Source organism: Parus major, chromosome 3 (assembly GCF_001522545.3).
Source record: "Parus major isolate Abel chromosome 3, Parus_major1.1, whole genome shotgun sequence".
NCBI lineage: Eukaryota > Metazoa > Chordata > Aves > Passeriformes > Paridae > Parus > Parus major.
In genome coordinates this window covers 95,311,472-95,338,468 of record NC_031770.1, presented here as the reverse complement: position 1 = coordinate 95,338,468, position 26,997 = coordinate 95,311,472, and the positions used below count along the sequence as shown (strand labels likewise).

Here is a 26,997-nt window from a genome sequence, read left to right as displayed (position 1 = left end):
GACATAGGCTGTGGGGAGGAAGCTACCTGAGGTTATTAAGATTAATACTGCTAGAAATTTCAATCAACTCACACAAGGCTGCTCCTCAAGGCTGTCAGATGCCTACCGCCTTCTCTGAGTCAGGCGGGGCCACATCAATTTTGAATTTCCCAACAGAGATTGCTATGATTTATGAGTTTAGGAGGCTGATAAATATGGTTAGTTGAAATAATTGAATCAGAATAATTTCAGTCAGCTGTGTTCAATTTATTTTGTCTGATAACCACAGGAGGGTGCAGTTTTGGATAGGGAGTTTCATTTCAAGGATTCTTACCACAGGAAAGACATTGTTGGACCTGGAATAAGAGCAACTTAATTCTGGTGCCAGGCCTGTATGACAGCCTTATGACCTAAGACCTGTCAGAAGTAAAGAGTAAGTACTTGGAGCTCTTCTGGTATTGCCCATGACAGAGGCTGGGTCAGGTTTGGTTTATGCATTGTGGGATAAATTCTGCTGGGAAGGGTGAGAGTTTTACTACTTAGTGCTTGGAAACCACTTTACTATTCAGTTGAGAAGATGTTGTTCTTAACAGTTGTTTTTAAAAAATTACTTTTCTTTTTATGAAATATTTTCACTTTTTCTGGAGTAGTAATGAGCATCAATTTTATCATTAAAGCAGAGAGCACTCATGCATCCCTGAAAAATGCTCTATGAAACTTTTAAAAATAAATTTGTCCCTACAAGTTTAGTATTTATCTATTGTAACTTTTCCACTCAGGTGAAAAAATTGGCATTTTAGGTGGATTGTCCTAGGCAGAGTCTTGAATATAAAGGGTGCTGTAAAACCAGAAGGTGAGCAGTCTTGTGATGACTGGCTGAGGTCAGCAGAGAATGGGCAAGCCTAGCAAGCTGAGCAAAGGAAAAGGTGAAGTGTGTTGCAGACAAGTATTTTCTGGTTGTCATGGACAAGATATTAATGATAATCTGTGAGCTGCAATCTGAGGGCAGGGTATATGGGAAAAGGCAATGGCTTGTGCCTGTCTCAGGCAAAAATCTAACAGGCTGCTGGGTCTAGCACTAGTGCATTCCTCATATCTGGAATACCTGAAGTGAATTTCCCTGGCTAGAAAGTCCTCTCTGCTGCTTGGAATAGAGTTGTAGGGTGGCCAACTTCCAGCTCAATGAATGCAAGTTCACCTATGCATTTTGGTGTCTTTTCCCTATCGAACCCTTCAGCTGCTAATGTTTCCCACTACAAACCTTTGTCTGCAGTTTTACGTTTATTTTTGTGGCTTTTCCCCACAGACTTTCACACTGCCTTTACCAACAACCCATCAGCTTTCTCAGAGGTCGTAACCATAGCCAGGCAACACACCTGAGGCGGCAGAGATTGCTGAGGCAGCAGCTTTCCCAAGAGTGAGAATGTGTTTAAGATAAAAATGGACAGGCTTATTCTATGGTTAGCCTGGAATATAGGTTGCTGCTAGAGATGGGTGTTACCCCAGCTGGTTTGTATTGGCATGGATATACCAATGGCCATGTGACATAACTTGCTCACTTGTGGCTGAAGAGCAGTAGGGTAGGTCCTTTAACAGTACAGTGAGGGAAAGCCATACTTGTGCAGGAAAAAATTCTGTCTCTCTGACATGTTATTCTCAAAGTTCCCTTGCCTTAGAATTTAAACATTTTAGGATTTTTCCTTAAACTTTTAAAAGTTCTGGGTATCATCATCAGTTAGGGGGAGCAGGGTATCCAAATACTGGGGAACCAGTAGGAGTTGGAGGTAAGGTATTTTGATGGTATGGAAAGATTTGTGACCCTAGAGTAGTACATGCTTTATGGTCCATTTTGTTAATTGAAGTCTGTCAACATCAGACTTCAGTGTTTCAGATACACTGAATTGCTGTATTCAAGAAGAAGCTGGTGCACTTGGTTTGTATTGGAAAATAGTAACAAAGCAATTTTTTGAATAACAAAGGCCTGCTAAAATCCAGCTACCCAACTTTGGTGTACAGTTTAATTCCTGTCATTCATTCATGATGGTTCTTTTGACTCATGGGACTGTTCCCTTTGTCTCCAAATAATTTGGAATTATCCCTGCCTGTTGTAACTTATTTCTGTACATCATATAAAGGCCTGTTCTCTCTAAAGAATGTTCTATGATGTGTAGGATCTCTTAGTGACATGTGCTCTACTGTGGCAGCACTACTCTATCAAGGATTACAGCAGAAGTAAGTTAACTTAAGAGAAAAATATTTGCCAAGGTTTTACCTACTTCCCTTTTTCACTGCTCAGCACTTGGGAAGATGGTTTAATGAATAACTCTTACTGCATCTCCTTGCTGAGATCTCCTTACCATGAAATGCTTGTTGTGTCAAAGGAGAGGGAAGGATGTTGTGAGGAATCTGCTTAGTCAGGATGTGGATATAAACCACAGAACATTTTCCAAATCAGATTTGGATTTGGGGCTTAGCATAAAATGAGGGCACAAAATAATACATTGTGTGCAGAAAACCCTAATAGAAAAGTCAAGATTACAGTATCACATTCTGTGTGGTCTTCAGTGAGTAGAGAACAGCAGAACAGCATGTGGCAGGACTGTCTCACTTGTGTCTTTGCTTCTGCTGCTGTGAAAAGCATTTTCAATATTTGCATAATTTAGAGCATGACATTATGATTTTCAAAGCTTCAAATTGGAGTAAAGCATTTACATAATCTAATTAAATCATGTAAATGTTTTATGATAATATTCAAGTAAGTGCGAAACTTGTTCCACAGATGCATCCCTTTCTTAGGCCATTGGGGAAGCTGAATTTAGGCATGCAGATGTATGTTTCTAGCCCTGCATGCTCTGGGAGGTCAGCAGAGTACTTACTGAATGCTCTGTTCTTAGTATAACCTCTAAAGCCTGCTTTGCAGAGCGTCATCCTTCCAAAAAGCTGGAAGGTAAGCTGGGACCAGAGGGAAAGGCAGAGCAGATTTAAAAGGCTGCCTGCAACCTCTTATAATTTGAACGAAAGCGATGCTACTGCAGTATGTAATAAATTGCTTCCATTTCAGTGAACATTAAAATAATCCCATGGTGACCCTCTTAGCAGCAGCCCTGCCACATTTGGTATCAGATCTCAGAAAGCACGCATCGTACTTAGATGGGAAGCTACCAGGGGAAGCCCCACAAATCCTCCTGGTGACTGTTGGGTTTGTTTTTGCCTCTGGCTGCACTAACTCACAAAATACTGGAAGCACTTGGCCAGCATCCATGATGAGAGATGCTGTCTTGTAGTGAGATTATTTAAATAATATTTTTTATCAGCACACTCTCACTAACCTGTCTTCCACAGTATAGTTCTTAGTGAAACCTGTCTTTGCTGCGGTATACTACTGCAATAAGCAAATGAATTGAATCCTGATTTTCCAAATGTAGCCAAGCTAATGCTAAGCCAGTACTAATGAGATTCTTTTAGAAAGTACAGCAGCACTGCTTTGCTAAAATGAATTAATGTAATTGACAAAAAGGTGGGTTCTTCAAGACTAGGCCCTTGTCTATTCTAAATAAGCTCATTGCCATTGATTTTTATCAGTGCCACACTGATTTGCTGTAACTGGTGACAGAAATGTGTGTGTGTATACACTGCCACTGTTCTATACTCTCACAATAATTTTAATGTTTAGGTTAGGATGTTACCTGTGCCTGGCTGTCGATGAAGCTGTGCTGTTAGAAATACAGGACTGCCTGCAGACACAATGTGGAGCTGGTTTGTGCCTACACCATGACTATGTTGAGCCCAGCAGCTCTGATTTTTATCTGAAAATGTGGCTGTAAGAGGAGCTTGGATCTAACATAGTGCAAAATCTGGGGATTCTGTTATTTATTGTCAAAGCACAATATAACAATATCCAAAGGTTGTAAATTAGTTTGGAGCTCAGCAGTATGGAAAACTCTGAGTATGTGAAAGTCACTGCTAAACTAGCTGACATAAAGGTGAAATATATCAGTAGTGAATTAAGTCTTTTCTAATTAGACATAGAAATCTAATTACTTTGCAAATTTTTCATCTAATTTTTAAGGGAGTGAAGCTAGTGTAAATTTAAAATGGAAGCAGAGATGTTCATCACGTAGTGTTAACTGCCAAGGAGAAAACACGGTGACCTTTTTTGCAGCTGCACATGCATCATGTGTAGGAATGCCTGTCATAGCCATAATGATTTAACATCAGGGCAGGCCAATATTTCTTGGTTCTTCCTCCACAGTGTAGGCAGTTTCCTTTATAGGTGGAATGGGAAGCTGTAGGTTTTTCTGGTGAAAAATGGTAATGCTAGAGAGGTGCCCTTTACTACAAATCCAGCACTATTCACTGTAGTTCACCTCCCAAAAGAGAATTTGCAAAGTCACAGCCTGGGGAATGAAGTCACAGGTGGGTGAAGTTTAAGTTTTGGTTTGCTTGGACTCTGTTTATTTGATTACTCAGCTGTTGATTTTACATTGTTAAAGGATAGTAGGGGACGCTCGGGATGTTTAAAGCTGCTGAATTTTAAGGTGCCAAGACTATTTCATTGCAGGAAAGAATCCTTTTAGCTTAAAACCTGCAAAATTTTGGGCATGGTAGATATTTTACATTTGGATATGAAAACTCACAGAGCTGTTTAACTCCAAACATGAAGACATTTTCCTTAGAACAGCTTTTCATACTTAAGACGTTTGGTAAGATTACAAGTATTAAATGCCACTAAATATCCCATGTGAATTGCTGTTACTAGTTCCATAATAAAATCCCTTTTAACACTATATTAACAGGGCTACAGTTGGAGCATTTAGGCATTGAACACTTTCTGCCTTCAAAGAGTAAGGATTTGGACAATCAGGTATAAAATATGAAAGGTCTGACAGTGTTCAGATCAATTCTAAAAGGATAATAAATTGCTTTTAAGAAAATACTTACTAACCCAGCCTCATGGCGCCATCTGATATCTACTTCTGTAGATTCAGTCATTTTGAATGAGTTGACCTGTTTCTTTTAATTCTCTTTCTCAGGTTTTCCTCTTAACCTGCTCCAGTCCACCACTGCAAATAACGTTTACTTCTCATATGGATATGGCCCTGGTGCAAGGGAACAAATTTGGGATTTAATTTTATTTCCTAGTCTTTGTCCTTAATATTTATGCATAATATTGCAAATAAGACCAGCATTTCCATAGGGGAGGAATTCAGCTGAGTCTTAACCAAAAAACTGGCTAATTTTTTAATTAAAAAATTAACCAGCTCTAGTGTCTCCAGCTGCATACCTGCATGTGCTTAAGACACTGAAGAAGTCGCATGTAAAAATACTGCAGGAAAGTTGAATGTCATAGCAATACCTGACAGCCCTCAAAAATTTCTGAAGGAGAGCATAAATTGGGTTGTATTAAGAAGAATTCTGTGATTCTTAAGCTCTGTTTTCTGGCCAATAATTTTTAACCACCAATATGCCAAAATATAAAAAGAACTGACTTGATCATGTTATCTGTATTTGCCTTTGTATGTTTTTCCCAGCATAGGAGAGCCTATTACAAAGATTACAAAGAAAAATCTGTCTTGCTAGGTTCATTCAGTAGTTTTTCTGAAGGTTTTGGTGTTTGTTAATGCAACCTTAGTGTGTTCACTACAGCTTTTTAGCAAGTTCACTACTTTTCCTGGTCTTTTAAAATGGTTTTACAAATGCTATAGTTAATGTCACTGACATCATGTTTAACATGAATGAAACAATGGTTTGAAACATAGTCTAAGTTTCAAAAAATCTCAAGTCTAAAATGACTTCTTTCTTGTCCTTGATCAAACTGATAGACATGTTCTTCTAGTTAGCTGTAGCTTAAAGTAATAACTGTATATTTTTCTTGTGTCTTGGGAACACTCTGGGTCCCATTAATCTCAGCATTTTGAACATGGAATCAGTTTTATCCTCTACAACTATAGTGTCTGTACACATAATTCAATTAATTTTGTTTACATAGTATCTAACTTTAAAAGAGAGAAATAAGGATCCCTACTGTAATTACAAGAAACAAAGGCACAAGATGGTTTAAGTTATTTATTTGAGTAAATTGAAGAGGTGTCTGTGGATGTGCCTGGAAATCTTTGCCAGGGTCTTGAGGTTCTGTCCAGAAATTCACTTTTTAGGTCATCCTTTGTAGTGTTATTGAAATATTGCGTTCTGTTGATATTTATTAATGCCCTCATGATTAAGGGGAACACCTGTTGGTTCAATTTTATGTTAGATAAATGTATAATTGGAAGAGAATACATTAATAGTTAGTGTCGAGATCTTACTTTTAAATGCCTGATTCTGTTCAGGAGCTAAGATCACATCCACAAGAATGTCCTTACCAAAGCATAATGTCTATTTAGAGATGAAAACAGGCTGTTTTATGTGCACCACAGCTAGTTGCAGGTCATGGAGCTGTTTGCCATGTTTTATAGTCACAATCCCATCAGTTTCTCTTTCACCCTGGAGAATAAAGATCAGCTGAACTGAACAGAACAGCAGCAGTGAATTGTAAGAATAACATCTCTGCACTGAAATTCAGAATTAAGTTGTTTTCATGGTATACTCTTGCAAAGTGTAGTGAGTTACTGATACACTATGATAACGTGTGATCCTAAGTGTTGGGAAGTGAGTTTAATTAAAAAAAAATTAAAAAAAAACAAAAAACCCATACCTTCAATGCATCTGGTAATGGAAAAAAAATTAATTTTGTTTAATTTTTAATCAGACAGCCTGAGACAACCACTGAGCACTACTTGACAATTAGAATACTAATGAAGTGCACACTGAGTTAGTCTGTTTTTAAAGGACAGGAAACAATGCACTCAAAGTTGAGGGATTCTATTTCATTCCAGTCAAATCTTCACATATTTGCCTTCTTACTCTGTAAGAATTCAGGAAATGTTTGCCTTGTTTTCTTCTTTAAAAATCCCACTCAATGGTTAATTATTTTTCAAATACAAAAAGCACAAAAAGCGATAAGTGGCTTTCTTGTAAAACATTAATCTTCACTGTTTGAGGCACCTTCTTCAATGCCTTAAGTGTTTTCTTTTTGTTTGTTTGTTTTTATTCTTCCTCTAATGTATTTGCTTCTGTCTTCCATTCTGCAACAGTTTGAAGTCTTTGGTTTTCATGCTTTCTATAAATTAGATATTGTAAGTAGTTGTCCATAGTGTGCAATTTCACAGAAGATAGTATGGTTGCAGGAAGAAATAAATTGCCCATGCCTAAAGTGTTTAATTCTTATAAAATTTATAAGCAGCTATCTATAGCAAGGTTGAATACAGTAGACAATTCTTAATGAATCCAAATGAGTTTTGAGACATAAATTAAGTAGCCTAACCATCCATAGTAGCCATGTCACTCTGGCCTCACTGAAATGGATGTTTCATTGCCCCTGCTATGTCACATTGTCAGGCAGAACCATATAATTATACCCTAGCTGGAATGAAGGATTTGCACTAGCTCACGTTAGGCCTCCTCTGCCAGTTCCTACTTTAAAAGTTTGCAGAGGCTGTAGGTGACTTATCAGTGATACAGTCGTTTTGGTGTCATCCTTTCATGCTGAAATCTGAACTCCAGTGCTTCCCTGTGGCCTTGAGCCACAGCTTGGCTCTAGGCATGTCTAGTGTTGAGGCAACAACACTGAGCCTAGGGCAGATGTTTGCCAGACTTGCTGCATCCCTTCTGTCAACAGAACAGAGTTGAGGAGAGGCCATTAGTGCTAAGAGGAGGGAGACCAGTGTTACCCAAAGTACAGCTTTCCAGTAGGGAGCAGCGCAACAAGGGCTTTTGGTCCTATCCTGACACGTTAGGGATCTTGGTCCTCTTTTCAATTAGCTCTTTGTTCTCCTGTCCTTGCCTCACAGAGGAGCTGTCAGTAACCAGCACCTCAGGATTGGGAGGCAAAGCTCAGCCCACTGCTGAGCTCTGCAGATCTCTGTTTTAGCCCATTCCTTGCTGGTTACTCTCTGCCCCGCATTTGCAGTAACAGTCTGTTCCCTTTCTAGCTGTTTCTGCTCCAGATCTGAAAGTTGCTGTGGGAAGCAGAGCCAAGTCTGCAGTAGGGAATACCACTTCCCAATCTGCTTCTTCCCACCAGGGATGGAAATACATTTAACATGGGACATGTTAACTTCTTTCATGAGTTGTTCAATGATGGTTGAGGAAGAGGCATGCCTGAAATTCTAATGACATGAATAAAAGTTTGTTACAATGCTTAGCAAAGAAATTGAGAGCCAGATAATCCAAGCTAAACTGGGATGTACCAAGCCAAGAGCTGGTGATCTGTTAGGGAAGGTTTGCGCACCAGTTATTAATTTGCTTATGAGACAATGCATAGGGAAGTTTTCAACTTAAAGAAAGGCTGTTTTATTTTTATTTTTGCCATTTTATCAGTATTGCCTCTACTTTGCAAAAAGAGCATGTGGGAAAGTTCTGTTCCATATCGTCATTCTCATATTTTTTCCATAATACTGTGCTGAACTAAAAATTCTAGTAAATGAAAGGAAGAATTTTGACTTCCCCCCCACCCCCCCCAGGTTTTTCTGTAAATCATAAAACTTAGAGCTTTCAAAATTGAATAAAAAAGTTGAAATCAAGCCTCAAAACTAGATCTGTTAAAACAACACAGGTCAATTTGTATCATACCAGTATGTAAAAACAATCTGCCTTATATTTTTCTTCACTTTTTTTTCTGTTTTAAAAATACAACCTTTATATAAGAACATATAATGTCTTTTTTATGAATTCCTGATGTCAAGGGGTTGATTTGTTAGGATTTCTCCTTGCATAATTCCCAGTTCTCAGGGCTATAATTGGTTTTACTGTTTCTTTGAAATGCACAAAATAGTCTGTTACTGTGGACTGGGAGAATTAATAGGGAGTACTTTTGCTGTAGATAGTGGTTTTATATTTAAAGAGAAGATGCATTTTTAACTGTTGGCTTGATGTGGAATCCAGGCTGTGGTAAAACATGCATGTATCAGTGAAACCCTTTTTTTCGGGTGACCATAAAAGCTTTCTTTCTTTGATTAGATAAATAATGTTACCATTGTTTTTTCATATTGTTTTAATTTTTTCCCCCCCGATGACATTACTTCAGGAATAGGAAATTGTCTGAGGAGTTACTCTACAGTAACAGTATTATTGTGCAGCTGGGTAAGTTCTCATGCAATGAGGAATAGCTGTAGTTTTATATACTAAACAATTAATGAAGGAGAGACAGAATATGTTACTGTCTTTTTTCAAGAAGCCCTTGACCATATGCTGGAAATAAAGCTTTACCCCACTTAAACTACCAGCACAGGTAAATTAAGACCACTGTGTTCAAATAAAAATATTTAATAACTAAGACAAAGTATGAAACTCAAATATGTAAGTTAAGAACCTTTCTGAGATCTTGCTGGGGATGTGAATAATCACTTTGAAGGTGGAGTGTAAAGAGTACAGAAGAAATTCTGTGGAGAATCTGGAGCCACCTAGAAGGTGTGTCAGTCCAAGGATGACTGTAGAGGTTTTAATTGTAACCAGGGCAGATAAGCAAGAAGCCATACATCTTAATCAACGATTATAAGCAGAAACTCACGGGAATAAGTTCATATTCTGTTCATTGTCTGCAAGTTTTGCTTCTCTGAAAATTAGTGTGTGTGATCTGTTACATGGAAAAGATGGAACCAGTGTGGAAGAGGTGTGGTGTCAGTTTGAGGAAAACTTTCTCATGCAATATTCCAGCTCATTCCTCTGTGAGTGACAGCTTCTTCCTCTGTGAGTGACAGGGTAGGGACATGGAATGGGAGCTGCTGTTTGTTTGGAATCAGCTGAACAGTTGGGTTTTGCCTTTGTGTCAGGAAGTGACTTTCTGCTAATGTTAAAAGTGCAACTATTTTATTTGCCAGAGATGATGAAAGAGTAACATTGGTAGTAAAGATCGCATCATCTGGCGTGTTGGCACATGCTGCTTTCCTGAGAGGCACAGAACCCCAGCCTCTTAGAGAGCACTCAGGCTTCAGAGCACTGCTTGCTTGTTTGCCAATATGTAATTCTCAGTAGTAAATTAGTGGACACTGAATATACATTTGAAACTGTGGGAGCTGGGAATGTTCTCCCTGGCTGCTAGTAGTCTGAGCAGGCTTCATTTGGTTTCTTTAGTGAAGGTATAATAATATATTGAAGTGCTGTTCAAAGCAAAAGCAAACCAAAATAACATTTCCTTGTTTAGCTAAGACTGAAGCTAAGACCATCTTCACATAAATAATAGAGACTTTTCCTCCCTAACCTCTGTTGTCTTGGCCATCAAAGCTACAGTGAAAGTAATTGCATGTTTATTACTACTCTGGCCACTGTGCTTCTCTATGGAGATTTGTATTACTCTGTCATTGTCATGTTTTCCAACCTTGCTGCACTGTATGTTTACGAAAGCTACCTGGCATGTCTGACAGTGCAGGAGAAGCCAAAGGTCTTATGATTTACAGGTGACATTTTGTGTGGCTTCTCTATAGTGAGTACTTACTCAACTGAAGTATCTTAAACCAGGAATACTGGTGAGGCAGCATTATTATTCTTATTACTACTACTACTACTACTACTATTATTATTATAAATGTCTTGGGATTAATGAAAAAATGTAACTTCTCTTCTAAATCACCATAAATCAACCTTGTTGCCAAGATGAGATGTTTAATTAAAGCATCAGTTTTAAACAGGAAAGCCAGGCACTGGTTGCCATTCACAGTTCTTCATTACTACATTCAGATCTCTTAGCAAGCAGTACATTTTCCTAAAGATTATAGCTTTTCATAGGAAGATATGTATCTGAAGTGCTTTTCAGAAGATACTGGGGAACAGAATGAAGCCCCCATAATGCAGGGGGAAATGGTCACTGACCTCCTACATCAGTTTGATACTCATGAGACTATGGGGCTGGATGGGATCCAGCCAAGGGCACTGAGGAAGGTGCAGAAGTGCTCCCTGAGAGTTTTACCATCATTTTTCATCATGCCTGGAAGGTAGCAAATGTGATGCCCATCTACAAGAAGGAGGATTTGGGGAATTACAGGCCTATGAGACTGAACTTGGCCATCCTAAGGGTCTTCTTCCAACCTTAATAATTCTATGATTCTATAAACCCAGATAATGATCTGTTGTTAAAATCATGTAGGCATCTTTTGCTTAGAAAAAAAACTGTGTTATTTAAAAGAACAAGGATCATAAGTGATAAGTGAATCATATCCATACATGAAAGTAAAGGTTTCTGTAGAAGTCTCAAGCAGACATTGACTGGAATATGACTGATTTTATCCAAGACAAACCGAACAAAGTGAGGAGACTATTTTTTATCCCAGGTCACCATAATACCCACTTTCATGCATCACTCAGGTGTCTAATGATACAGTTTTCAGGAGGAGGTTTGCTACTCAGACCATTCGTGGGAGGGAAAAACAGGATGAGAATATGTGTGTGCTTGTGACAGGCATGTTCTAGTCTGGTACATTATAAGTAATTATAAGCAATAGCAATTCTTTCACCTTAGGATTCTTCTGCTCTTCAGCAGGTGCTTTTGGTCGTGGGTGAATAATTGAGTGTAATTGTTTTGAGAATCTCTGTCTAGAGACTTCACCTGTCATGTCTTCTCTGTAATTCATTTTCCATCTTCCTTTCTATCATTACCTTGCATTATTTTGAACTGCCATGGTATTGCTTTCTTGTGATGTACTCAGCATTGGTACCACAATGCGGAATGATGTAATGAACTTATACACACACACACACACCCCACAAATTTAATTGGATAGATATCACTATAATAATATAATATATATATAATATAATATATATATATATATATATAAATTGGATACATTTTCTGTGAGAGCTTAACAAGGAATGGTATTGTATCTCCCTGATACTTGGAAATTATTTCACGATTTTAATGAAGTGAGGAAGCTTTGCTGGAGCATCTCATCATTGCCTCCAAATTCCTTTGGTTTTGATGCATTTCAAGGATTGAAGTTAGAGTATTTTCCCTTGAGTCTGTTCACTTCTTATTTTGTGTTTTCACTTGTAAAGTGAATAGAGAACCTATATATTTATAAGCTACACTACCATGGCTGTCAGCAAACATTGCAGTTGATTAAAACATTGGTCAGAGCAAGTTTATCTGATTCCATCAGCACCCAGAGGTTATGAACCTCAGCTTATTAGAGCTGTATTAGTGAAGTGATTAATGATATAATACTTCTTCCTTCCAGTTCAGCTCTGGAGGTTGACTTCTATAGCAACAGGCCATCATCAGGGAAAATTCTGGGGTAAAGTCTATTAATGATCCCATTTTATGGCTGGAAACTTTGAACCATTGCAGATTCACACTTAGCAGTTAGAACCAAACACTTACTAGAAAACATATTATTGGAAAGGGAAAAATGGATGTGAGATAAATTTAATTCTGCTAAAAGATCAAAATTAGAATGTGTCTCCTGGTTTATTTCTTAGGGTGGGGTCTTTTCCCCCTACTTTTTCTTTCAAAGATGCCACCCATGTTTTCTCATATTTGGGACTAACACATCCATTAATTCATTTAGAACAAGAAATGTTGCATCATTGTCTGTTGTACAATGAATTGTGCTTATACAAACAAAATTTAGATATTTGATAGGATGTCCTTAAGAGAGGAGATAGTAGTTTATTGTTTTGGAAAACTGTCTTGGATGAGACTTTTTGGAGGCAGCCATCCTTGTGTCCCAGGCAGAATCAGATTGTCAGTTCTATTTAGTAGATCATCAGTGATGGAAAACCCATAGCTACCCTTGACTATCTATTCCAGTATTCCATTATTAGTCTCAATTGAGTGATTTTCCTAAAATCTATGCTGGATCTTTCTGTCTGGTATTTGAGCCCATTATTGCTTGTTCTGCCCATCACTGGTATGGAGAACAGATTCTTTTCTTCTTCTTTTTTTTCTGTTTTTTGCCTTAGGTTTTCTACCTCTGATAGTTCTTGTTCATCTTCTTTTGAACGTCTCCTGTTTGTGCATTTCCTTAAGTATCTAAAATCATTGTGCCGTGTTATGATTGTGATTCAGAGATCAGAAATAGCCCCCAGGTGTAAGCCCCCACTTCTTTTAGTTAGTAACAGAACTTTTACTAACTTATTTTTATCTTATCTTGAGTAAGCACTGTTTCTTCAGCTTGTTAAAACCTGTTTGAATCTTTCACCAGTCCTCCAACATACTTGAAATCCCTATTATTGTCAGGAATGTTTTCTTCTATCATCTAGATTGTTAAGAGAAATGCTGAAAAAAGACTAGACCCTGGACAGACCCTCTGAAGCACCATACAATGCATCTTTCTATTTGACAGTGGAACATTGGTCCTCTGTGGATACAGCTATCTAATTTCTGTTTTCAGATTTCATTGTGACTTACTGAAGTCAAGATGAATGACAATCACTCCCCTTCTAAAAAGGCCTTTTAGCCACAACACAGGAAGAAATTGGATTGTTTTGTCAGTTCATTCTTAACAAATTCATATTGATTGTCACTTATGTCTGTGTTACCATATAGCTGCATACAATTGCTTCATGAAGAAATGTTCTTGAATATGAGGTTCAGTTTGACTTATCTGGTTTCTCAGCTCCTCTTTCCTGCTGTTCTAAGCACAGATATGAGATATCACAGAGCTGCGATCAGTCCTCATGTCAGTTCAACAATTTTTTAATGTATTTTCACTGATACTTGTCAGGCCAATTAAATTTGAAAAATATAATTAATAATCTATGTTCTTATTTGAGCTCTGACTGTTGTTGCTGTTAATTCAGCTCAACACCAATAGATCTTGTTCATATAGACTAATGCAAGAAGAGCGCTCTGGCTCTCTCTGCATTTTCTCTGCATTCTCTCTTAAGCATTGGTTAATGTAGTCTTGCTAGTTGTAGAACCTGATTTATTTGTTCACACCTTACTGCCTAGATCCTTTGTGTTTAATAGCTTGCATAATTCTTGTGGTTGCTCAAACTTGGAATTATATGGAAATTTCTGGAGGAGGATGTGTTTCTGGAAGGTAGACTGTGGTATCTTGGTTTGAAACAGCTGAAATGAGGAGAGTGAAGATTAGGAGACAGGCAGGTGATAGGCACAGGGGTCAGAAGGAGGCTGGTGTATTCATACACCTAGGAAGGGCAAAGTGGTTGCTGGATTAAAACAAGATCGAAGAAGAAAAATATAAATATGTGGTAGGGAGAAAGGAACTTAATTTTCAAAGCTTTTTTGTATCTATCTTATTTGACCAGTCTGAGACTTTCCTCTTATTAAAAAAAAAAAAAAAAGAAATATACTGTTCTACTTCATGTTTAGATATTGAAAGTCCTTTGGTGTTTTGGAGCACTCACTTTAAGGGCAGGCTATTGGCAGATCGGCTTCACAAGTTTGCCTGACCTGATCTCTGCTGAGCTGTGATCATAGGGTTCCTTTGTTTCTTATTGTCATGTCTTGACCTCTTTGCTTGTGCTCCAGCTGTTTGTGCCATTCTTTTATGCTCTTCTTTAGTGACCTAGTTGGTAAGCTCCTTTCCTGTGTTTGAGGTCAATGAGGAAGTCATGATTTAGCAAGGCTAATCCCTTACAACGCTTCTGTCCTTTTACATGGAAATGGGCAGAATTTTTGTCCTCAGTTATCAGTTCTCTCTAATGCTGTCAACTCTATTTTGCTTTTTTTTGTGCATTGAGAATGGCATTAATACCTGATTTCAAGAATGAAAGGTCAGATTTGTCTATAGGGTTCAGTCCCAACTTTCTGTAGGATAGAGTACTTGATCTTAAACTCATGGCTTTGGGTTGTAACATTGCCTGGCTTTCACATAATAGTAGCAACCAGCTTCTTCCTTTGAGTTGTTGGGTTAATCTTTACAGCTGGGTGCTGTTCTGTATAGCTGTTCAAGTGATTTGTTGTAGTGACTTCTGTGCCCTTTGGCATCCTCCTCATCACAGATACACCACTGAATTATTTTTCAGCTCTGCTTCTTGATTTTACCAAGAGATATCATCAAAACAAACATCTCCTCCCCAGCCTTTACTGGAGCACAAATATATATGTCTCTTCTTTTAAGAGGAGTTGTTTCTTTACAGCTAGGAACTGTGGGCAAGATATTGATATTCCTACCTGAGTATGGTTCACACAGAACAGAGGGCTAGAGTGGTCACTGCCTCTCTGTGTATTTTAACATTTAATGACTTCTCCTTAGATCCCCTTTAAGCATTCTTCCATTTTTTGCTCAACCACATTACAGTATGGAAGCTATTAATAAATTAGTGTTAGTTGTAAATTGATGAATTTCCCATTTTCTTCTTCTCTAAACATGTAGCAAATTTTCAAGAATTTGGAAAAGAAGGTCTGGCTATCAATGAAGAAAGACACAGAAGACTTTTCCTTAAAATTATGTCTAATTAAACTATTATCTTCTAAAATGTTCATGTATGATCTTGGAGAAGGACTTTCAAACATAAAATAACATATTTAGACCTACAACTGGATTATGTGATTAGGAACTTTACCTTAATTACTGCAAGACACTCAAACAACATTTAAAGGGCTTTTACTGTGCAAACTCTTCTTTTTGATAATATTTGGGATTCACTGTTGTGATGAATATTATTTGGTAAATTACCAGGAATTTAGAGAGTACTCAAGGTAATCTGAAGCAAATTTGGAAAAAGAAGATAAAATATTCTACTGCTATGATTTAATTTCTTGTAATATATTTATTTCAGTAATATAACTCATTGCACGAGGATATTGAAACAGGGGTCAGAAGTGTATTACTTGTTTGTAGCAGTACTGAGAACATTTGCACTGGTTTAATGCTTTTTCTTGTGCCCAGACACAAACAACTAAAATATATAAAGTATAGATTTTATCTGTTGTTCTCTGAATGAATGCTAGGTCACATGCAGAACAAAATATTTAATTAGATGAACATTATTTGTTGTCTGGAATGACAGTCTATTTTGTTTGGTATTTCCATTAATGTGTAGAGGAGTCAGAAATTATAAGTTTTCTCCCAGTGTAAAATTTTACACAAATTTGTTTTCCTGGCTGCTCTTTTCCCTTTTATAAAATATAGCAGTTCATATGAAATCCAAAGAAGGAAATTAGCAGAGGTGAACAGAAGTCAAGAAAAGTTGAACATTTCCTGGTAAAATTTTATGTGGCCATTAAAATGATGGATTTAATGATTTTTTTTTTTTTTTTCAGTGTAGTAACAGTACTAATTTGTAGTTTGCCATCAGTGTTAAGATAAGATTTTGAATATAGCCCATGGCAGTATAACAAGAACTTATGCCAACTTGCAGAGCTGTGCAGCTGATGAAAATCTCCACTCTAAGAAGAGCCTTTAAAATGTGTGAATGCAGAACTCCAGCTCTGTTGATCTTTGAAAAACATTGGAGCAGTTTCTACACTGATGTGTGCCAGTAAAAACCTCAAATTATTTTGGTGATGGCTGTTGAATAGTTTTCATCAATCCACTTGAAATAGTGGGGGTGTTTTTCATTTAAATGGGCCTGGATTTGTGGGCAGGGAGGGGCTAAGAAAGTTAAAATGTCCTTTTAGCATCAGGCAGCCTGGTATACTGCTTTTACCTAGGGACTAAATCTGTCCCTGTGTGGCAGTAACTCGTGTAGCAGGACTGTAGTAAAGCAGATGATACAACACCACCAAAATAAGAGGGTCTTAATTTATGTTGGTAAATGCAGAGATTTGTCCAACACCTACACTGCCTTCGTTTGTTGTTTTTTTTTTTTTTAAAGCACAAAAGTAAATTAAGAAACAAAACTAATTTGTTTTTTCCTGAAGCTTCAACCTATAATTTGCTTAGGAACATTTTCAAAGTCCATTCTAAGCCACTATAATTCAGTTTTCTATTAAATTGTTGAGATAAAACAGTTCAGTGGTAATATAATTGATAAACATAATGCACCTAGCATATCTCTGTAATTCTTCTGAGGAAAACTAAAATTAAGTAAAAACAAAAACTAGTAGTCTAAGGAGATATTAAAGGTGCACTTGGGGTTGCCCCTATTAGTATCTTTGGTTAATTTGACCTGAAAATTATTTTCAGGGCAGATGAGAAAGATGTCCATGTTGTAACTGAATAGTTTGGCTTTGTAATGTACTCACAGTTACAAGTTAAATGTACTCACTTCACAAGTAAAACCCATGGTAGCTTCCTCCTACCTCTAAATAATGTTTCTTCCTCCTACCTCTAAATAATGACTAGTTCTGGCTCTTGTGTGGGGCTTATGTTTCTCTGCCACCTTCAGAGCTGTGTAAAGGAGAGAGATGGAGACCCTCATTCCAGTGAGTAGTTACTGGTTCCTCCCTGGCTGGCAACTTCTGGGATTTCTGTCATTGAGTTTGGTCTGTCTAGAAGCCAGACTTCTGGACTGAAGTAGTTTCCTCTTCCTTCTGTAGTCATCAGAGAGGAAGGGCCAGCTGGACAGCAATTCATCCCACCTCTCAGGATGTTGATGAATTGTCCTGTGAAACTACTTATTCATAGAGGAAATTTAGGCAATGATCTCAGCCTATTAAAAAGGGATGAAAATATTCTTACTGTAATGGGAAGCTGTTAGTAATCAAGGAATAGTCCCACCTGCCTATATGCATTGCTCCCAGTATTACAATGCCTATTTCTCATAAATTATTTTAAATGGCTCTTGACTCTAGATCAAAGCAGCACTTTGATACCACTTAAGTATTGTAGCTAGAACTACTTTGCTGTTTGGAGGCCTCAATCTTTGGTACCTGTTATTATATGCTCCCCAGAAGGAAGTGCTAGAGATCATCTAGGTTAACCTTCCCAGAGCAGATCCAACTGTAAAGGTAGATGAGATTGTTTAGGTCCAGTGGCATGTAGAACATCTCTAAAATGACCCAGAAACCTTGTCATGTGGGATGTACAAGTCAGCAATCCCAATCTTCATTATTTTCTCATCCTTTTTTCTTCCCATCCACAGTAAATCAGCTTCTTCAGAGTTCCCATTTAGGAATCACCATCTGAGCTGATTGCAAACTCCCAAGGGATATGATTCCAGCAGCCTAATCAGGTGGTATACCCTTGGGGTGTCGTATAGCAGTGTTTGAGGGATGGCTTTCAAGGCTCTGCCAGCCAAGTATGTTTTGCTTTCTTACGAAAGAATGCTTTTCATTGTTTTTAATTTCATTTTGGATTGAAACAATTATATAAAATGTATAAAGGTGCAAAATGCAAGTTTTCTGTATTTAGTTTCTGTTTCCAAAGAAGGTTGTTATCTTGGAGATCAGTGGCAGGCATTTGGATAAAGCCAAAAGCAATACTTCCATTGGATAGGACAGATGCCAAATAACAGAGAACTTATATTTTGAATGTATTCCTTCAGTAAAATGTTATTTTAAAAGGCAATGCTTTAATTTCACATACTCAGCTAAATCTGGGGATACAAATATGCTTTCTACACAGCTGAGAAAATACGCAGAACTCTTCTTTTGTCATCTCCAGGTGAAAGTCAAAGTCTGTTTCTTGCTGTGTGGTCTTATGGTTTACAGGTATTACTTGTGGGAATGTCAGTGGCATTCCATGGCTTACCTTGCAATTTTGGAAAAGTTGGTTCAAGGAGACTTTTTGTATTAACTTCAATCAATTCCAAATCCAGACATTAGGATTTTTTGATAGTGGGAGAGTTTCTGCCTCTCATTCTGTTTTTGAGAACTGTTGATTCTCAAGCCAGACTTCTCAGACTCTTATAAGAGTCCTGAGAACTTTATGTTTGTCAAGATTAAGTTTTGGGAAGTTGTCTACTGTGATGATTTTTTCCCTCTGGATATTAAGGTTACTGTATTCTGCCTCTGCTTTGGAACATTAGAAATTGCTTTCATATGACTTGAACTATGTTTCCCACTGAGTTGCAGATACTTTGGATTTAAGAACAGCCCTGTAGAGATGAAGCTTTCCTAGGAATTTTCATTTCTATTAAAGCTTACAATGTTAATCTTTTTAGCAAGGCTTTTCAACTTCTGGTACAGAAGGTATATTTTCCTAAGTAGATGAGGCATGTTACCTCTCTGTGGGAATCTTTCTCATGTCATAGCCAAAACCTGGCAGTTTAAAAATCTTCTATTTGGATGTTATTACTTTCGGCAGAACCTTTCAGTGCAAAAACCCAGATGTTTTAATGCATTAAAAAAAAGACACTCAGTTGCGTACACCTCGCCAAATCAATTATTCAGTAAAATGTTTGTGGTGAAGCAGCAGTTAATGGAAGAGTGGCAGATGTCAGACACAGAAGTGTCCATTTCACTATGGTGCTCCATGGTCTGTTGTGACAGCTAAATGAAGCAGCTCAACAGCTGTCAGCATGTTAATGTTTTGGATCAAATAAACACGCTTGGAAGAACTTTCCTCTGATTTTTAAGACTTAATGACTTTGAAGGCAGCCGTGCTTCTTTGCAGATGATGTTTGAAGTGTTTTGTAAGTGAGGCCAGATGTAATGAGGAATAACATTGGACTGCAGGCTAGACTAGTGTATTTTGATTTCATTGGAGCTGTGTAACTGAACCACAGTGGGGCTTAGAAATTCCTTCTCAGTCTAAACATCAGAATTAAATCAAGGTTGCAGTGAGGTAGATAGTTTTCTTCCTTTGCTTGGAGAAACCACAGAGAGATAAGCATGTGGCAAGCTTTTAGCTTTTGAAGAGTGTGGAGACAAATCGGTCAAAAAAGCTGAACACATGTAAACATAAACCCGATATAACATCTGTCCATTTCAGTCAAATACAATGCAGAAGGCTCAAGGATGAATGTATGATCATTTAAATATATTTTTTTGGTGTTTTTGTAGTTGGTCAGTGATTGCTTTATAACATAGCTGTTTCTCCATGAAAGCTTCTGTTGTGCCTGAGGGTTTTCTTGATTGCCTTTCTGACCTCAATTGTTTTGGAGTTGCAGTGCCTGGTAGAGGTGTAATATATGGACAGATTCTGCGGCATGTAGCTGGCCCATTCTTTTTCATTTCAAGATTTGTTTTCAGGTATCTTATTCATTTCATAGGATCTGAGAGGGCATCTGTTATTATGAAAAAAAATACAGCTGGTGGGATTCTCTTTGCCATGATACTTTTCATGGTTGACTGTCAGATTAAGCAAGGACATATTGTTCAGCACCAAGACTGCTGAAGAACTAGGATGATAATTTATCTCATTGATTTATTCTCTTTATCTTAAGTTCTGCTGCTTTTTTTCTCCAAGTGTCTGCTTCTGACTGTGGTTGACTGGTTTGTGTAACAAAACAAGAAACACACAGATAACCAAAGTTCTAGATTATTCCTCCAGGCTTGAAGGAATGAGTGAAGATTTAGCATCATCAGAGTGTCTTAAAAATTACAATCATTTGTGATGGCATCTGAGATAACTACAAGGGTGCTATATCTTTACCTGTCACTATGGATGGAGCAATAATCACTTATTTCCTGTCACTCCCTGCCATTCCCAGTATCTAACTTTTAAAGAGTGCAAGCACGAGGAGTTATTGAATATCTTATCTTTCTGCTCTGTCATTTGTCCAGCTAATGAGAGTGGAAGTTTAGTCAGCTCACTTGAGGAATGCACCAGGGCTACAGAAGATGAGAGAAGGAGTTTGCCTGGGAGCTCTACCAAAAAAAAGAACTTTTTCTCCATTAACCCTGGGAGCTTTATTACATAGCTTTCATGAAGAAAAGTGAAACTAGCAACAGTAGATAGTAACTCACTCTTCTAATATTTCTTTTTTTTTTTTTTAATGCCAATGTGTGTACATCAAGCAATTATTAATTGCTTAATATTTATCATTGTAATGATAAATATGTAAAACATTTCTGTAAAGTAAGTGAAAATAAAGTGTAATGCTGTTGAAAAATGAGGGTTGCTGCAACTTAAGCATAGAAATTTGAAGACTTTTGCCGCTTCGGTTTTTAATTTGGTCACTGTTTTAGGAATCTTGGAGTTTAAATTCATGTAGCAGTCACCCTACATGAGGGATCAGAAGGGGAGGTCTTAATAGCCATTGCTTCAGACCCCTATGGCAACAGTTCTGGCAGACTTTTTTTATGAAGTCTTCTGCATGGTCTTTTGCATTTTCTTTCTGGAATTATTGCAGTACTCTCATCAGTTGGCAGACAGGCCACCATGCCTTGCTCAGTGAGCTTCCAGTATACCTTTCTCTTCTCTCAGGCCAGAGGTGCCCCTTCCCATTCTCACAAATCTCTCCTTTCTTCTTTGGTCTGACCAGGTGTGGCTGTGGTGTTTTGGTGTGGATTTTATGACATTTTTACATTATTTTGGTATGGAGTTTGGTTTGTGGACTTTATTACATTTTCTAAGCAAGTTTGGACAATCGTAGCCATAAGTGTAATTGTAAAATATGTAGAGAACTAGAACATCTGAAAATCAGATCCTTAGTTCATGGTTATGACTGTCAAATCCTGAACTGGTTTTAGTTGGTTTTGGTCTCGGAAGCAGCTCTAATCACAGTAATATTTTACTAACTCTTCTTTCATGCTTACCCTCAAATTCTTATATAAGAGCCTTACCACATAGAAATTATAATTTCTATTTTTGAAACCTCTAAAAATTTACAGCTGCTTTTTTCAACTCAAGTAGGATATTTTCCCCTAGAAAATATTTTGTTACCTTTACTTCTCACCCATATGACAAATGAATGAGTTTTAATCACTGTTTTTGTAGGGATTGAGTCTCTTTCAGGTTTTGATTTCAAAGTTGAAATTGGGTAAATAAAATAAGTGCAATCTCCATGTCAATAGAAAGCAAGGAGAGTTATAAAGTAAGATTCTACATGTGTAGCTTTGCAACAATAGAATAAAAAGTGGAATAATGAACTGTATTTGTATCTAATTACATACATAATGCATTTCTGTAATTGTCTAGTAGGGGTGTGCTAATGAATAAATTACTTTTAATTGTAGGTTGCTTGATTGTTTCAGAAATATAATTGATTGTAATCAAGAATCAATTAAATGCTGGTAGTAATTGTATTTATCAAATTTAATATATTATTATAGTTTAGAAACATTTTCAAAAAAGGGAGTATTAAAGGACTATATTGGTCTTACGTGTTCATACCATTGGGTTGGTGGGGTGGCGCTTATTATAACAGTGCACAATAAAAAAGAAACGTGTATTCTCATCTTTGTTTCTGCTCCCATCTGATCTGTGAGGATAAACAAGGATTTAGACTTGCTCAGTATTCATGACTCTTAGCTTGCTGTGTGAAGTGGGCTTTAATAGAAACCAAGTGCCCCCAGGTGAGACTCCTTCCGTGGTGTGAAGCTTTGCAGTCCTGACCAGATGAGAGTAGTGCTCTGCACAGCAGGGTAGTGATGCACAGGGATTCCAGACCTGCCTGCCTTCTCCAGGTGCCCTCAGCCCTAGATACCCTTTCTCTTCTGAGCTATTTTTGGATTGTAGTGTCTTGTGGAACTGCTAGCTTTTCCAACTAGTTTATTATTCTTTTTGTAAATAAAACTTATCTAGTGGTTTTAGTTTGAAGGATCTTTATGTACCTTCTGTGCTCAGGAAAGGCATTATGCCTGCCTTCCCATGGCCCTGCTGTCTTTACAAATATGAAATACAATTAAATGAAGTCAATATGACTCTAAATGGATAGTGACCCAACCAGATAAACCAAGAGGGCTCTGTTTTTAACATGGACCTCATTTTGCTGTCATATGCAGATGCTTTGTTAATGCTGAACCATTTTTGGCCTTTGTAGAAAGGTCCAATTTTGAGGCCCATTACACTGTAGATGAGAGAGTATATTGTCCATTAACTGCATAAAGTACAGACCATATGTGCAATTCATGTTTCCATGGGTTTACAGGTCCTAATCAACAAACTTGACCAGATTGTGTGCCATGGGAAAACTGAAATCTGCACTAAGTAGATAAAGCACAGAGCTCCCTTCTAAGGGAAGCTGTCTAAGGACTTGTGATCTATGACTGCAGTTCCAGGAGAAGCAGCATTTCTTTGACAAGTGTGCAAAACATGAATATAGTAAATATAGAGAGTGCCATCTACTGACCTGTGAGAATATATATATATATATATTATATATTATATATGCAGCTTTGTCCAGAATGAGTCAATATGTTGTTGATGTTGTGCTCCAAATGGCTTCTTGACTGTAGATGCCCGACTCTAGTTTGGGCTCCACTTTCCCCGTTAGCATCATAAAGGGATCAGTCAAGCTGTCTGATGTAATCTTGGTGTTTCTAAAAACTTGTCCTTGTAACCAAAGCCCCAAGACTGAGGTGCAAAATTTCAGTGGGGAGGAGGGTTTTTTTTAACTACTGTTTTTAAATCAGTTTGGGAAATATCTAAACTGAGTATTTTCTTAAGTTTTTAGATCTGGTGTCAATGGAAATGTGTTGGAATCTGTATCTTGTCCTTGGATCTTTTGTTGAATGAGCTATGGAGTAGCTGCAGATGTAGAAGCTGGATCACCTCCCCCTGTCTTTTTTTTTTCCTCAGAAAATTGAACGTTGAGTTTTCATTTTACTACAGAAAAGTGCTCTATCAGGTAATATCTGACTATCACCATAATTAGCTCCTTAGTTCAACAAAGAGAAATTATCAGAATTACTTGCTTTCCTGCCTGTGGGGGCTTTTATTTCAGTACTGAGTTTTTGAATTTGAGGATGAAGAGACTATTAGAACTTTTTGGGTTTTTTTGTTTTTTCTTTTTGTTCTAGCACTATTTTCTGAACATAAAGAGGGGGTGGAGGTGTGGAAAAGAGTACAGAAAAGGGAATTTTGGTCTTCCCCTTCACCCCAAGAACTGAGCTTACTGCTCAGAAAAGGTTAAAAAGACAGATGTTAGGAAATATTAATCTCTGAATGAAGAGTAAAACAAAAACCCTTATTACTTCACAATATAAATTTGCACTGTATCATATCTGGAATTCCAGACTCAGCTTTGGTCTCTGTGCTTCAAAAGAGATGTTAGGTGAACTAGAGAAGGGTAATAGAGATCATCAAGAGTTAAGGAGCTGCTACTGTGCTCAACAGGGTCCAATAAAAACATGGAAGGGAGGAAACAGTTACTACTCACACCTGAAGAATTGAGAGGCAAGCAAATTTAGAAAAATGTTACTCTTCACATATGAAATTGTGAAACTTGGTTATATATTATGGTCTGAGAGACAAAATAATGGAATTAATGAAGAATTCATGAAGAGTACTTCAGTTGTTAAAAGTTGCCACTGTTGCAACCTTTGGCTTAGAATGCCCTTGCCCTTCTAACCTGGGGCAATCAACACTATATGGCTGGGAAGGATCACTTTATTCTCACCCATTTCTTATATTCTCCTTTAATTATGGCCTACTGAACATAGCAGGAAATAGATTATTAAACCAGGTAGATTTTTATTCTAACCCAAAGCAGCAGGAGCCAGAAGACAAAACCTTGCCTCCTACTTTGTGCCTGCAGTCATGCCCTGTTTTCTGACTGCTCTGTTTGTGGCCCAAAGAGATCAATAATTTTTGCACAAGTACCACTGGGTGTCATTTAGGATTCCAGGTAGGCTCTGCTCAGGGTATCCTTCAAGGAGGGAGGGAGGTGTGCCCAGAACAAGGTTCCCAAATCTACTTTGTAACACAGGAACCTAAAATAACTTGGGACTTTTGTGCCAATCTTTCAAACTCTAAAAGTGCTTACTGGCTCTATCCTTTAATTAAAAACCAAAGGCAAAATTCTTCAGTTCATCTGTAGGTGTATCTTGAGGTTGCTTGTCAAGAGGATTTCTTCTGACTTTTCAAACTCAAGTGAACTATTTTGATTATAAGATAATGTAACATAAACATGTCACTAATTAAATTAATATGTTTGTATGTGAATATACCACATTATTCCTATTAACTGTTTTAAGAGGAAAATAATGTATAAAACCATCAAATTTCTACAATTGAAACACCTCTAGGTGTCCCTGGTTTCTTCCCAGGTACAGGCCTGCCTTTCAGATATGGTATGCCAGTTCCCACATTTCCATAAAAACTTTGGTTGTCAAAGCAATTTTCCTTATTTATAATTTTAACCATGTTATTTGCCTCATGTTGAATATCACTCTTGGTCCATATAAACAAAAAACTTTTGAAGGATTAATTAACTCTTTCTTTCTGTCTTCTTTCTCTCTTGACTTTCTTAAGTAATTCTTTACCATTGAGGTGGTGACACAGCACCCTGGCTAAGGTGTGTGTAAGGTGTATGTGTAATCTCCAAGTACACAAAAAAAGCCCCAACAAAATGACAAAACCAGAGGAAGATGTTCATATATGGTTGGTTAGCAAACCTAGCAATCATGCCAGCTTCTCAAATCAGTTGCCCGTTCTGTAATCTCTTTGCTTCCTGTAATATAAAAATTCTTGTCACTCACTTTGTTAATAGGGTTTCTTCTCTGGTCTTAACACTCACATTTAATTTCTGTGTTTGTTCTTTCAAATTTTCATCCTTCTGGCATGCAAGCTAATGTGCGAGCTACAGCTACCATCCTGTAGAGGATGGTTTCACTGAAGGAGACTGGCTGGAAGGGCATTAATGTTCTGATGCAGGTGAGTCTTGTGAGCCTGAGATTGGGAATGTTGCACTGATATCCTTTTGGGTTATTTAATTTTTACATCACAGCACATGTTTAGTGTGAAAAAATGTTATTTAGTAAAGTTAATTGTGTGATTGAAATAATTTGCATGGGAGTGGTAGTTGGATTAAAAATTTTCATCCTTGCAGTGCTACAGTGCTACACCACTTGTCCAGGAGGTCACACTTTGGCAAACACAGAGTTCATGCATTTCTTTCAGTGATAATATTGTCAGTTCCAATTTACAACAGCTTGGTTTAATGCAGAGCTTACCAATAATTTGTACTGATCAGAAGATCAATGAGATTTAGTGTTTATGTTCTGAATGAACAAGTAAGGGTTGAGTGGCCTCTTGGGGGTTCCCTTCTTGTCTTTGGCTGCAACAGCTCAGAGTCCTCAAAGTTCAAACTGTAATTAATTGATGTAATGTTAATTTTAGGATATAAAAATGTGAACCCTTTTTTTTTTTTTTTATAGTCAAAGACTTGTGAAAGTTGAATCAGGGTGATGTGTCATGAACTGAATTTTATCCTCATGGTTTTTAGCTGTACTAATATGAGCAAACCCTGGCTAATGGGCTCTGTTAGCAGCTGTGTGCTCTGACACAGCAGTGTGGTTGTGTAGCAATCTTTCTTATGGGCTTTCTTTCCCCCTTGGGGTGACCTCTTTCCTGTCTCATTGAGGTAACTTATCCAAGATTCTTGACCTGATCTGATGGAGATGGGAGACTGAATGGCAGTTTTAAAACATGAACATTGTCTAGCACATATTGCACCTTTAAAAAAATGAAATAAAATAAATGCTCCCCCTGCACCCAAAATTCAGCTATGGCTGTAGTAGCATCTTTGGTCGTAGAGGCATTTCATGCAATCTGTTGCATTAAAGAGATTTTTCCCTCACTCCTCATATCTAATTTTTATGTATACAACACTGAACTTGCTGAAAAAAAACCTTAAAGCAGTAAGGCAATAAGAATAAATTGCTGAGAGCTCCAGTGAGAAATGTGTCATGTGAAATCATGGAGGAAAGAGCCAGCAGCTGTTACTGTGTTCCTGAGAGAAATAACCCCTTCACAGTGAAACACAAGGATAAGACAGAGGAAAACATATTTTAGCTTTCCTAAGCTCTAGCACTTGATGTAAAGCCAGTTCTGATTTAGAGGGGGTAAAAGAAGGGTATTGGTTTTCTGGTAAGAAATGCTAATTACTTGTCATATTTGTTGGTGATTGTAGTCCTGTAAATTGGTCAGTGTATATATTTTTTTTCCACTACATTACAAGATTAATTTGGATTTTGGCATATTTGCAAATAATCATTATGTTTATTTTTGATGCACATCAGATGTA

The 26,997-nt window shown here is 37.5% G+C and overlaps 1 long non-coding RNA gene across 2 annotated transcripts in view; it reads left to right on the top strand.

Annotated features, from left to right (window-relative positions):
- The first annotated feature begins 8,781 nt into the window (after window positions 1–8,781).
- Window positions 8,782–26,997, top strand: part of LOC107202166 — a 38,829-nt gene continuing 20,613 nt past the window's right edge. For both annotated transcript variants that reach the window (XR_004496517.1, XR_004496516.1), the window contains exon 1: window positions 8,782–25,625. This is a non-coding gene — a long non-coding RNA (uncharacterized LOC107202166). The remainder of the gene's footprint in view (window positions 25,626–26,997) is intronic.